The sequence below is a fragment of the Bufo gargarizans genome, chromosome 3 (assembly GCF_014858855.1).
Source record: "Bufo gargarizans isolate SCDJY-AF-19 chromosome 3, ASM1485885v1, whole genome shotgun sequence".
In the NCBI taxonomy this organism is placed as follows: domain Eukaryota; kingdom Metazoa; phylum Chordata; class Amphibia; order Anura; family Bufonidae; genus Bufo; species Bufo gargarizans.
In genome coordinates, this window is record NC_058082.1 from 160199726 (window position 1) to 160212572 (window position 12847).

Genomic DNA, 12847 nt, shown 5'->3' on the forward strand with positions numbered 1-12847 from the left:
CAGACGGCCCGCACTTTATGCAGCAGCTCTGACATGTCGGGGTAGTTGTGAATGAACTTCTGCACCACCAAATTCAGCACATGCGCCAAGCAAGGGATGTGCGTCAAACTGGCTAGTCCCAGAGCTGCAACGAGATTTCGCCCATTATCACACACCACCAGGCCGGGCTTGAGGCTCACCGGCAGCAACCACTCGTCGGTCTGTTGTTCTATACCCTGCCACAACTCCTGTGCGGTGTGGGGCCTGTCCCCCAAACATATGAGTTTCAGAATGGCCTGCTGACGTTTACCCCGGGCTGTGCTGAAGTTGGTGGTGAAGGTGTGTGGCTGACTAAATGAGCAGGTGGAAGAAGAGGAGGAGGAAGTCGAGTAGGAGGAGGTGGCAACAGGAGGCAAAGAATGTTGCCCTGCGATCCTTGGCGGCGGAAGGACGTGCGCCAAACAGCTCTCCACCTGGGGCCCAGCTGCCACTACATTTACCCAGTGTGCAGTTAGGGAGATATAGTGTCCCTGGCCGTGCTTACTGGTCCACGTATCTGTGGTTAGGTGGACCTTGCCACAGATGGCGTTGCGCAGTGCACACTTGATTTTATCGGATACTTGGTTGTGCAGGGAAGGCACGGCTCTCTTGGAGAAGTAGTGCCGGCTGGGAACAACATACTGTGGGACAGCAAGCGACATGAGCGATTTGAAGCTGTCTGTGTCCACCAGCCTAAATGACAGCATTTCATAGGCCAGTAGTTTAGAAATGCTGGCATTCAGGGCCAGGGATCGAGGGTGGCTAGGTGGGAATTTACGCTTTCTCTCAAATGTTTGTGAGATGGAGAGCTGAACGCTGCCGTGTGACATGGTTGAGATGCTTGGTGACGGAGGTGGTGGTGGTGTTGGTGGTACATCCCCTGTTTGCTGGGCGGCAGGTGCCAACATTCCTCCAGAGGCAGAGGAAGAGGCCGAGGCGGCAGCAGCAGAAGAGGCCGAGGCGGCAGCAGCAGAAGAGGTAGCAGGGGGAGCCTGAGTGACTTCCTTGGTTTTAAGGTGTTTACTCCACTGCAGTTCATGCTTTGCATGCAGGTGCCTGGTCATGCAGGTTGTGCTCAGGTTCAGAACGTTAATGCCTCGCTTCATGCTCTGATGGCACAGCGTGCAAACCACTCGGGTCTTGTCGTCAGCACATTGTTTGAAGAAGTGCCATGCCAGGGAACTCCTTGAAGCTGCCTTTGGGGTGCTCGGTCCCAGATGGCGGCGGTCAGTAGCAGGCGGAGTCTCTTGGCGGCGGGTGTTTTGCTTTTGCCCACTGCTCCCTCTTTTGCTACGCTGTTGGCTCGGTCTCACCACTGCCTCTTCCTCCGAACTGTGAAAGTCAGTGGCACGACCTTCATTCCATGTGGGGTCTAGGACCTCATCGTCCCCTGCATCGTCTTCCACCCAGTCTTGATCCCTGACCTCCTGTTCAGTCTGCACACTGCAGAAAGATGCAGCAGTTGGCACCTGTGTTTCGTCATCATCAGAGACATGTCCTCAGCATCAGGAAACATAAGTGGTTGTGCGTCACTGCATTCTATGTCTTTCACCGCTGGGGAAGGGCTAGGTGGATGCCCTTGGGAAACCCTGCCAGCGGAGTCTTCAAACAGCATAAGAGACTGCTGCATAACTTGAGGCTGAGACAGTTTCCCTGGTATGCATGGGGGTGATGTGACAGACTGATGGGGTTGGTTTTCAGGCGCCATCTGTGGCCTTTCTGCAGAAGACTGGGTGGGAAATAATGTGAACGTGCTGGATCCACTGTCGGCCACCCAATTGACTAATGCCTGTACCTGCTCAGGCCTTACCATCCTTAGAACGGCATTGGGCCCCACCATATATCGCTGTAAATTCTGGCGGCTACTGGGACCTGAGGTAGTTGGTACACTAGGACGTGTGGATGTGGCAGAACGGCCACGTCCTCTCCCAGCACCAGAGGGTCCACTAACACCACCACGACCATGTCCACGTCCGCGTCCCTTACTAGATGTTTTCCTCATTGTTATCGTTCACCACAACAACAAAAATATTATTTGGCCCAATGTATTGTATTCAAATTCAGCTGAATATAAATTTGAGGCCTAGTATTTAGGCGCTGGGTGACCGGTATAGATTTACTGACAGAATTAGACTTGGAAATGCACAGTAGCGTGTGTGTGAAGTTATTCTGAATGACCCTATGTGCACCTTGAATATTATATACCCTTTTAGGGATAGATTTCAAATAGCTCTGATACAGCAGAAACCACTAAATTATGAAATCGCTAAATTGGGAATTGTATTTCAACCCAGAACAAAAAATGTGCTTTGACGGACACTAAATAACTTGCCCAGCCAGAACAGTACAGCGGTAAAGACAGATTTAGCGGGACATAAATTTGAGGCCTAGTATTTAGGCGCTGGGTGACCGGTATGGATTTACTGACAGAATTAGACTTGGAAATGCACAGTAGCGTGTGTGTGAAGTTATTCTGAATGACCCTATGTGCACCTTGAATATTATATACCCTTTTAGGGATAGATTTCAAATAGCTCTGATACAGCAGAAACCACTAAATTAGGAAATTGCTAAATTGGGAATTGTTTTTCAACCCAGAACAAAAAATGTGCTTTGACGGACACTAAATAACTTGCCCAGCCAGAACAGTACAGCGGTAAAGACAGATTTAGCGGGATATAAATTTGAGGCCTAGTATTTAGGCGCTGGGTGACCGGTATGGATTTACTGACAGAATTAGACTTGGAAATGCACAGCAGCGTGTGTGTGAAGTTATTCTGAATGACCCTATGTGCACCTTGAATATTATAAACCCTTTTAGGGATAGATTTCAAATAGCTCTGATACAGCAGAAACCACTAAATTAGGAAATTGCTAAATTGGGAATTGTTTTTCAACCCAGAACAAAAAATGTGCTTTGACGGACACTAAATAACTTGCCCAGCCAGAACAGTACAGCGGTAAAGACAGATTTAGCGGGATATAAATTTGAGGCCTAGTATTTAGGCGCTGGGTGACCGGTATGGATTTACTGACAGAATTAGACTTGGAAATGCACAGTAGCGTGTGTGTGAAGTTATTCTGAATGACCCTATGTGCACCTTGAATATTATATACCCTTTTAGGGATAGATTTCAAATAGCTCTGATACAGCAGAAACCACTAAATTATGAAATTGCTAAATTGGGAATTGTATTTCAACCCAGAACAAAAAATGTGCTTTGACGGACACTAAATAACTTGCCCAGCCAGAACAGTACAGCGGTAAAGACAGATTTAGCGGGACATAAATTTGAGGCCTAATATTTAGGCGCTGGGTGACCGGTATGGATTTACTGACAGAATTAGACTTGGAAATGCACAGTAGCGTGTGTGTGAAGTTATTCTGAATGACCCTATGTGCACCTTGAATATTATATACCCTTTTAGGGATAGATTTCAAATAGCTCTGATACAGCAGAAACCACTAAATTAGGAAATTGCTAAATTGGGAATTGTTTTTCAACCCAGAACAAAAAATGTGCTTTGACGGACACTAAATAACTTGCCCAGCCAGAACAGTACAGAGGTAACGACAGATTTAGCGGGATATAAATTTGAGGCCTAGTATTTAGGCGCTGGGTGACCGGTATGGATTTACTGACAGAATTAGACTGGGATATGGCCAAAAAATAACCACACTATTGCTGGTTAAATGCACTTGGTGTGACAGCTTGACCAACCACACTACTGAGGGTTAAATGCACTTGGTGACAGGCGCAGCTTGCCCCTGATGTAGTATATGGCCAAAAAATGAACAGACTATTGCTGGTTAAATGCACTTGGTGTGACAGCTTGACCAACCACACTACTGAGGGTTAAATGCACTTGGTGACGGGCGCAGCTTGCCCCTGATGTAGTATATGGCCAAAAAATAAACAGACTATTGCTGGTTAAATGCACTTGGTGTGACAGCTTCACCCTGATGTAGGCTTTAGCCAAAAAACAACCACACCATTGAGGGTTAAATGCACTTGGTGACAGGCGCAGCTTGCCCCTGATGTAGTATATGGCCAAAAAATGAACAGACTATTGCTGGTTAAATGCACTTGGTGTGACAGCTTGACCAACCACACTACTGAGGGTTAAATGCACTTGGTGACGGGCGCAGCTTGCCCCTGATGTAGTATATGGCCAAAAAATAAACAGACTATTGCTGGTTAAATGCACTTGGTGTGACAGCTTCACCCTGATGTAGGCTTTAGCCAAAAAACAACCACACCATTGAGGGTTAAATGCACTTGGTGACAGGCGCAGCTTGCCCCTGATGTAGTATATGGCCAAAAAATGAACAGACTATTGCTGGTTAAATGCACTTGGTGTGACAGCTTGACCAACCACACTACTGAGGGTTAAATGCACTTGGTGACGGGCGCAGCTTGCCCCTGATGTAGTATATGGCCAAAAAATAAACAGACTATTGCTGGTTAAATGCACTTGGTGTGACAGCTTCACCCTGATGTAGGCTTTAGCCAAAAAACAACCACACCATTGAGGGTTAACCCCTTAAGGACCGGGCTCATTTTCACCTTAAGGACCAGGCCATTTTTTGCAAATCTGACCAGTGTCACTTTAAGTGCTGATAACTTTAAAACACTTTGACTTATCCAGGCCATTCTGAGATTGTTTTTTCGTCACATATTGTACTTCATGACACTGGTGAAATAAAGTCAAAAAAATAAATTTTTTTGCATAATAAAATACCTAATTTACCAAAAATTTGGAAAAATTAGCAAATTTCAAAGTTTCAGTTTCTCTACTTCTGTAATACATAGTAATACCCCCAAAAATTGTGATGACTTAACATTCCCCATATGTCTACTTAATGTTTGAATTATTTTGGGAATGATATTTTATTTTTTGGGGATGTTACAAGGCTTAGAAGTTTAGAAGCAAATCTTGAAATTTTTCAGAAATTTACAAAAACCCAATTTTTAGGGACCACTACAGCTCTGAAGTCACTTTGCGAGGCTTACATAATAGAAACCGCCCAAAAATGACCCCATTCTATAAACTACACCCCTCAAGGTATTCAAAACTGATTTTACAAACTCCGTTAACCCTTTAGGTGTTGCACAAGAGTTATTGGCAAATTGGGATGAAATTTGAGAATTTCATTTGTTTGCCTAATTTTCCATTTTAACCCATTTTTTCCACTAACAAAGCAAGGGTTAACAGCCAAACAAGACTGTATCTTTATTGCCCTGACTCTGCTGTTTACAGAAACACCCAATATGTGTCCGTAAACTACTGTACGGCCACACAGCGGGGCGTAGAGTGAAAGGTGCGCCGTATGGTTTTTGGAAGCCAGATTTTGCAGGACAGTTTTTTTGACACCATGTCCCATTTGAAGCCCCCTGATGCACCCCTAGAGTAGAAACTCCATAAAGTGACCCCATCTAAGAAACTACACCCCTCAAGGTATTCAAAACTGATTTTACAAACTTCGTTAACCCTTTAGGTGTTGCACAAGAGTTATTGGCAAATTGGGATGAAATTTGAGAATTTCATTTTTTTGCCTAATTTTCCATTTTAACCCATTTTTTCCACTAACAAAGCAAGGGTTAACAGCCAAACAAGACTGTATCTTTATTGCCCTGACTCTGCTGTTTACAGAAACACCCCAAATGTGGCCGTAAACTACTGTACGGCCACACAGTGGGGCGTAGAGTGAAAGGTGCGCCGTATGGTTTTTGGAAGCCAGATTTTGCTGGACAGTTTTTTTGACACCATGTCCCATTTGAAGCCCCCCTGATGCACCCCTAGAGTAGAAACTCCAAAAAAGTGACCCCATCTAAGAAACTACACCCCTCAAGGTATTCAAAACTGATTTTACAAACTTCGTTAACCCTTTAGGTGTTGCACAAGAGTTATTGGCAAATTGGGATGAAATTTGAGAATTTCATTTTTTTGCCTAATTTTCCATTTTAACCCATTTTTTCCACTAACAAAGCAAGGGTTAACAGCCAAACAAGACTGTATCTTTATTGCCCTGACTCTGCTGTTTACAGAAACACCCCAAATGTGGCCGTAAACTACTGTACGGCCACACAGCGGGGCGTAGAGTGAAAGGTGCGCCGTATGGTTTTTGGAAGCCAGATTTTGCTGGACAGTTTTTTTGACACCATGTCCCATTTGAAGCCCCCCTGATGCACCCCTAGAGTAGAAACTCCAAAAAAGTGACCCCATCTAAGAAACTACACCCCTCAAGGTATTCAAAACTGATTTTACAAACTTTGTCAACCCTTTAGGTGTTGCACAAGATTTAATGGAAAATAGAGATACAATTTCAAAATTTCACTTTTTTGGTAGATTTTCCATTTTAATATTTTTTTTCCAGTTACAAAGCAAGGGTTGACAGCCAAACAAAACTCATTATTTATGGCCCTAATTCTGTAGTTTACAGAAACACCCCATATGTGGTCGTAAACAGCTGTACGGGCACACGGCAGGGCGCAGAAGGAAAGGAATGCCATACGGTTTTTGGAAGGCAGATTTTGCTGGACAGTTTTTTTGACACCATGTCCCATTTGAAGCCCCCCTGATGCACCCCTAGAGTAGAAACTCCAAAAAAGTGACCCCATTTTAGAAAGTACGGAATAGGGTGGCAGTATTGTTGGTACTAGTTTAGGGTACATATGATTTTTGGTTGCTCTATATTACACTTTTTGTGCGGCAAGGTAACAAGAAATAGCTTTTTTGGCACGTTTTTTTTTTTGTTATTTACAACATTCATCTGACAGGTTAGATCATGTGGTAATTTTATAGAGCAGGTTGTCACGGACGCGGCGATACCTAATATGTATACAATTTTTTTTATTTATGTAAGTTTTATACAATAACTTCATTTTTAAAACCAAAAAATTGTTTAGTGTCTCCATAGTCTAAGAGCCATAGTTTTTACAGTTTTTGGGCGATTATCTTGAGTAGGGTCTAATTTTTTGCGGGATGAGATGACTGTTTGATTGGCACTATTTTGGGGTGCATATGACTTTTTGATCGCTTGCTATTACACTTTTTGTGACGTAAGATGGCAAAAAATTGCTTTTTTTACACTTTTTTTTTCTTTTTTTTTTACGGTGCTCACCTGAGGGGTTAGGTCATGTGATAATTTTATAGAGCCGGTCGATACGGACGCGGCGATACCTAATATGTATACTTTATTTTTATTTATAAAAGTTTTACACAATTATTTTATTTTTGAAACAAAAAAAATCATGTTTTAGTGTTTCCATAGTCTAAGAGCCATAGTTTTTTCAGTTTTTGGGCGATTATCTTGAGAAGGGTCTCATTTTTTGCGGGATGAGATGACGGTTTTATTGGTACTATTTTGGCGTACATGCGACTTTTTTGATCACTTTTATTACCTTTTTTGGGAAGTAAGGTGGGCAAAATTTCAATTTTCTCATAGTTTTTATTTTTTTATTTTTATGGCGTTCACCGTGCGGGGAAAGTAACATGACCGTTTTATAGATCAGGTCGTTACGGACGCGGCGATACCTAATATGTGTAGTGTATTTTTTTATTTTTATTTTTATTCAGTGATAAATGTTTTTTTATTTTATCTTAACTTTTTTCACTTTTTTTTTAAAAAAAATTGGACCCAGACCCACTTGGTTCTTGAAGATCCAGTGGGTCTAATGTCTGTAAAATACAGTACAGAACCTATATAGGTTTCTGCACTGTATTTTACTTACACTGAACAGATCTATGCTTTCAGCACAGATCTGTTCAGCACCATGGACAGCAGGACGCCAGGCGTCCTGTTGCCATGGGAACCTTCCCCGTCTGTCACAACTTCGCAGACGGGGAAGGGTGAGGACGGGGCTTCGGGGGGCTCTCTGGGGGCTCTCTCCCTCTCCCATCGGGGTGTTGCAATGGCACAGCAGCCCCCCGATCGGAGAGGGAGGGAGCTCCTTGCGCTGTTAACCTTTTCCATACAGCGGTCCGTACGGACCGCTGCATGAAAAGGGTTAAACGGCTGACATCGCATCACCGATGTCAGCCGTTTATACCAGGGTGCCAGCAATGTGCAGCCTTTCAAAAAGCGCCAAGAAAGCGTCACAAAAGCGCCAAGAAAGCGACGAACACCGAACCCGAACTTTTACGAAAATGTCCGGGTTCGGGTCCGTGTCACGGACACCCTATTCGTGTGTGATCCCCTATGCAGAGAGTGCCCCTCTTAATTCTATATACACACTTTTTACACACTTTTTCGCTACATAGGCCTTTAGAGGTGAGCACCTCGTATCCAAAACCGATTGGTGGGTGTAGCCGCTGTTTGCTACGATATTTACATCCCCCATTGTGCTGATAAGACCACATTCCTGAGTGATCTCAGAGACATGCATGCTGCACACTGGAGGAGGGGCTAAACGATTTAAACTCTGTGGCACACATACATTCTGGAGACTCTACCAAGAACTTCATCCTAGGTAAGATGCAAGTATTGATTTGCCCTATCTCTTTTACACCCTCAGGTGTCGGTCATATGTTATAACATGGTAGACAGCCATGTGTTATAGCTCTCAGCATGGCAAGGGGTCCTAACCGCTGCTCTAACTATGGTGTGAACACGGTCTGGGGGTGATATAATTCAGCTCGCAGCAAAGCTTCCCACAAACGCCCAGCATGAATGCTGCGGTTGTGCAATGTGAATGAAGCCAGGCTGCAAGCCACACCCACACCAGACCATGTGATGGAGGTTACCAGGTGCAAAGGAGTGTTTGAATGCCAGGTAAAGGCAAACACACTCAAATCTAACAAGGCAGAAACCAAAAAACAAAAAAATTATAGTGGAAATTTTGGAGGAGCTGCTCAACCCCTGACACAGTGGCGTGTCCTCAATTAGGGGGAGCAACCCGACCGCATGTGGACCGCGGTAATCGACTAACCCCAGCAAAATATGCATACAATGGAGGATGTCGGCGCGGTCCACATGCACCACAAGAGCAAACTACACAGAATGTAGCAATCATATGAAACACAGAGAAAGAATGCACCAAACAGATATAACACTGACTATGCTGGCAAGACACAAATGAAGATATTAGAGCCGTGACGTGGTGCATGATGGGCTCCGATATATCCATCACTGGTATATATTGGCGAAAGTCTCAGCTTTTAATATCTTCATTTGTGTCTTGCCAGCATAGTCAGTGTTATATCTGTTTGGTGCATTCTTTCTCTGTGTTTCATATGATTGCTACATTCTGTGTAGTTTGCTCTTGTGGTGCATGTGGACCGCGCCGACATCCTCCATTGTATGCATATTTTGCTGGGGTTAGTCGATTACCGCGGTCCACATGCAGTCGGGTTGCTCCCCCTAATTGAGGACACGCCACTGTGTCAGGGGTTGAGCAGCTCCTCCAAAATTGCCACTATAATTTTTTTGTTTTTTGGTTTCAGCCATGTGTTATAGCAGGTTCGATAGAGTCTGCACCCAATTTTGGCTAGTGATGTATTTACTTAGTATTTTTGGTTAGTGATTTGTTTTCTTATATTAGATCACTTAGTAAAAATATTTACCTACTTAGCCTTTATAATCTTATTCATTCTTAAATCTTTTGAATTCACGTTACATTACAAGGACCTATCACCAAAGCAAAAAAAAAACTGTACTTTTTATATAATCTAACTAGCCAAGCTTCCCTGAGCATGGCATACTTTACTTTTACCTTCTTCATTTATGCCCCCATAAAATTCCAGCACCACACATATCAATCAGAAGTGACCAGCCACAGAGGTGTGGCTAACCACTTGGCTTCTTTACAAGGGGAGGTCTCTCCCCACTGTTACAATAACCGTTACACACACCCTCCAACTGCATCATGATCTCATGAAACCTAATAATTTCTTATAGTCCATGCTGCATACTACCTTCTGCCAGCACAGCATCTCACTCTGAGCAGACTCTCCTCTCGGCGGCAACATTTCACAAGTCAGTTGTATATACAGTATATAACTGAACAGAAAGACTTAGGAATACATCTGGTCGGGACCTGAGTGGAAGAGCCTGCAGCCAGTCCAGGTGGTCATGTGAGCATGGCAGAGGTGGTGGAATTGGTGGTGCAAGGAAGGGTAAGTACTGAGGAAACCGTCTTGCCTCCATTGGTCAGAAGACTGCCAGATTTTTGACAGAACCCTTTAATTATCTCAGACAACACCTTTAGGTGCACTAAGGGCAGCACTAGCTATTGTGTGCATGGTACAGCAGCGGCCCGTGGCTGTCACTGCTCTACTTACCTCTCCTGGTGGCCCAGACCCGTCTTCAGCTGTCTTCTTCTCAGCCAGCTTGCTCTGACCCTCCACTCAATGTGCAGCTTGCTTGCTGATCCACTGGCCATAGGGGGCCGCACGCTCCCTCAGACTCGTAAAAGGGGCAGAGCACCCTACCTCTCCTTCTTGATTAACAGGGTCAGACGAGAACCTGTAATGTTAAGAAAAAGTGGCATCTTCCTCACTTTTCAGCAGCCTGTAGTTCCTCATTCTCACCCCTGTAAATGTTAAGAAATCTCTATATTTACTAAAGAACTTGTCTCTAGTAAAATAGTAGCAGAAATATCAGAAGTGAAGAAGGGTGGAGGAGGGGGGTGATTCTGAAGCTTATGTATTAAACAGCACAGCTCTCTAGTGCCACGCCAGGAATAGCCTGCTCACTTAGCACAGTCATAGAGAGAAAATTTACATTAGTACAAATGGTAGACAAGGAAAAGACCCAAAATAAGCAGACTACACAAAACATTTCTGACCACATTATATGTAATATTCACCTATAGTTGCCTATTAAGAAATATCAAAACTGAACAAGTTTAAACAGATAATATATTGCACACTATCAATACAGTATCTGACAATACTGTATTCTGTGATGGCATGCTCCATAGACTATTTAGGCTTTAGACTAACACCTGAGGCAGCCTTGAATTCAAGGTTATTAGTTGAGGAAAACTTCATATCAATTTTCCTTTAGAAACAAGTATATAGGTGGTATACTGGTCCTCCAAGCAATTATAGGGCTACCCAGATGGATGATATTATGGATATAGCATCATTTTTCAAAGTCACTCGAACTGACTTCCTTTTTGTTAGCATTTTTAGCATAGTAAACAGTCCCGCCTAATTCTTAAAGTCATCACTGTGATGAGACAGCCCCCTTGCACTTAGAGCAACACACATTACACTAATTAATGCAATACTCTTCTGTGGTCATCTTTATCTAGGCCTGTCAAAAGAACAGTAGATCTGTCATACTGTTATCCCGATTCCATACCTACTATTATAATGATGATTACCTTGCAATAACCATCTTCCCCCCACAGCAGCAAGAGTGGGGAGCGGTCTGACTGTTAGCAAAAGGAATCTGATAGATAATCTCCACTTGTCTGGACAGGAAAGCATGAACTGGACTGAGGGTTAGAGTGAAGATCACATGACCAGGCAGGTACCCATAATGAAAGGGTTCATATATGTATGGATGCAACTAAGCTATAGTGAAAGGGTTCATATATGTAAGGATGCAACTAAGCTACAAAATACATTGCTGGAATACTGGTGATAAAAATGAGTGAATTTCAGACATTGAAACCCAGTCCCCATTCCACATAGGAATGTCCCAGAAACCACTTTTGATATGAATTAACGCAAACTATAGGGGAAATTTATCAAGTCTTCTCTACCAGTTTTGCAAATATTTTTACAACATTTCGTCAAATTTTGCGACATTTGGTGAGCCCCACACTTATGACACTGGAATTATGGAGTAGACTCTATGCCAAAATTCTGAGGCCGGCAGGGGACAGATTGATCTTCTGCTGAAAATATGGTGAATGGACTACTGAGGACTGGGGCAAAGTCATATTCTCCAATGAAACCTCTTTCCGATTGTTTGGGGCATCAGGAAAAAGGCTTGTCCGGAGAAGAAAAGGTGAGCGCTACCATCAGTCCTGTGTCATGCCAACAGTAAAGCATCCTGAGACCATTCATGTGTGGGGTTGCTTCTCATCCAAGGGAGTGGGCTCACTCACAATTTTGCCCAAAAACACAGCCATGAATAAAGAATGGTACCAAAACACCCTCCAACAGCAACTTCTTCCAACAATCCAACAACAGTTTGAAGAACAATGAATTTTCCAGCACGATGGAGCACCGTGCCATAAGGCAAAAGTGATAACTAAGTGGCTCGGGGACCAAAACGTTGACATTTTGGGTCCATGGCCTGGAAACTCCCCAGATCTTAATCCCATTGAGAACTTGTGGTCAATCCTCAAGAGGCAGGTGGACAAACAAAATCCCACTAATTCTGACAAACTCCAAGAAGTGATTATGAAAGAATGGGTTGCTATCAGTCAGGAATTGGCCCAGAAGTTGATTGAGACCATGCCCAGTCGAATTGCAGAGGTCCTGAAAAAAAAGGACCAACACTGCAAATACTGACTCTTTGCATAAATGTCATGTAATTGTTGATAAAAGCCTTTGAAACGTATGAAATGCGTGTAATTATATTTCACTACATCACAGAAACAACTGAAACAAAGATCTAAAAGCAGTTTAGCAGCAGACTTTGTGAAAACTAATATTTGTGTCATTCTCAAAACTTTTGGCCACGACTGTATATGCAATAATGCCATCAGGCTGAGCAGTCTGACAGGAACATTCACCACTGTATTGCAGGTGCTGGAGCATAGTGTAATCAAGTGAGGGCCCAATCCCTCTCCCCTTTTGCAGCAGCTGGTTGCAATTCATCCTATAAATATTCTAGGATGGGCTGCTAGCTGCCATTGTAAATTCC